The sequence below is a fragment of the Micromys minutus genome (genome assembly GCF_963924665.1).
Source record: "Micromys minutus genome assembly, chromosome: 2".
Lineage (NCBI taxonomy): Eukaryota > Metazoa > Chordata > Mammalia > Rodentia > Muridae > Micromys > Micromys minutus.
This window is the reverse complement of record NC_137971.1, coordinates 105,230,601-105,232,833: the sequence shown is the minus strand read 5'-3', so window position 1 is coordinate 105,232,833 and position 2,233 is coordinate 105,230,601.

The following is a 2,233-nucleotide window of genomic DNA, read 5'->3' as shown; positions in this document are numbered from 1 at the left end:
ATTTGAATTGAATCATGTCAGAATGCTTGATTTTGAAAGTTTCTATTTAAGCTACTGAATTGAGGTTTAAAAAAAACCATTAATTTTGACTTAAGGGTTAGATAAAATTTTAAGTAATTGTTGGAATAATTTGAAATGTATATCTTATTTTGTACTATATATCTATAGGAATTGTAGTTCTCAACATTAATGTTTACAAAATCAAGGCATCAATTAAAAATTATTAAAGATCATCTATAATCTACAAAGTTTAGTTCTTTATGAAAAAATAATCTCTTCCTTCTCAGAGTTCAAATAGACTCTAACAAATTATAAAATTATATATACAACAAAGAATTTAAAAAATACATTGATTTGTCATTATCTGCAAATGTTTGGAGTCAATATATATTCTGTTGTTCTATCTGCTCAAGATTTGACAAAATTTCCCTGCGAGAAGTCAAGAGCAGAAAAACTATTCAGACCAGGGACTTCCTTGGAAAATTCATAAATAAACAGAGTGTAGTGAATATGTGTATTCAGTGCAGAGTGCAGACTTTGTAAATTCAGATATGGAGACAAGAGCAAGGAATCCCAGATGCTTTCTGCATGAGGCCCCCAACTAGTGTTTCCTGCACCAATGCCTACGAGCATTTTCTAGCTGCCTGGTGTCTGAGCGGCACAGAGTTATACCTGCTGGACAAACCTCATGCAAGACTACTGTAAAGTAGTTTAAGAATCAACCTTCCTCACTTTGGCTTGAATAAACCTCAGGCTTTTCCCTGCAAAGGTAAAGCTACACACAATGGCAAACTGAGGAAACCTTTTTGGTTTCATTTCCTTCCTGCCTCCTTTGTCTCAGCACTGGTGAGTCCTAGGATTGAGTCATTTTCATTTGTTTGAGCTCTGCCTGCTTGTGGCTCTTAAACTATCATAGCACTAGTTAGTAACTATGAAATTTATAATCCCTTGCTCTTCTTGATTATTCTGTTTGTTTTGTGGATTCGGGCTCTCTCTCTCTCTCTGCTGCCCAGGGTGGCCTCAAACTCATGTTCTGCCTGCCTTTGCCTCTGCAATAGCTGGAGTTACAAGTGTGGACCAGCCCATCCAGCTCTTACTACACATTTTCTACATCGTTTTATAATTTTTTACATTTTATTAATTTATGTGTGACAGCTTTTCCGGGTTGTATATCTGTGTGTCGTTTTCATGTGTTTTTACTGGAAGCTGAATGAGTGGATCCATGGGAACTGGAGTCACAGACGGTTGTGAGCAGAAATGTAGGTGCAGAGCCTTACGTATGATTTCTGTGCAAGGGCAGCTAGAGTTCTTAACTACTCAGCCATTATCCCAGCCCATATATATACACTGATATGCAGGTCAGTCTATGCTTTCAAAGAAAGAAGTTACAATTACTTTTTTATTTTGTATGTGTGTATGCATCACATGTGCTCAGTCTTAAAAGCATGTGTGGAGGCAAAAACAACAACTGAAACCCTTCAGAAATCAGTTCTCTCCTTCCATCATGTTGTGGGTCCTAGGGACCAAATGCAGGTCATCACGCTTGGCAGGACGCACTCTTACCTGTCAAACATGGTGATTCATTGGCCTTCTCCACAAATCTATATTAATCAATCACTGTGTCGCCACCACTGCCCCTGGGAACTGTTTGTGGAGAGATAAATGACTAAGTTGTCCCAGACCCGAAAATGTTATGCTCACAAAGGCAAACAAATGAGCAATTCACTTTGTGCTAAAAAGGAAGGTGAATATCGAATAAGGTTAAGATATTTCATATGAAAACATAATTTGCTTTTAGTTGTGACATTAGCTATAAATATGATCAAAGTGGGGGGAATGATGTGTGTTCCTACTGTCTCTTCCTTGAACACTAAAATGTAGACAAAAGTTACCTTTTCTGCTCTTTAGATTGTTCTCTTTTGGGGATATAGATTTGTCTTAGAATCATGCCTACCCTCAACGATGCAAACCATGGTGTGGTAATATGGGATCACCCATCTCTGGAGACAGTGATCAACTTTCCAGAGCTCATACAGCTACCAGCAGGTAAAACTAGACTCACACCTAGGAGTCCTGATGCCAAGAGCCATGTTGTTAAATAGTACAGTAAACTTTCTTAGATTTCTGCAGCATGTGGGGTATCAATTGCAAGCTGCTGCTCTCACTTCTCTTCTGAACCGAGAGAGATGCTGCTGTAAACTATCAGGGAAAACCCTTAGCACAGGGGAAACAC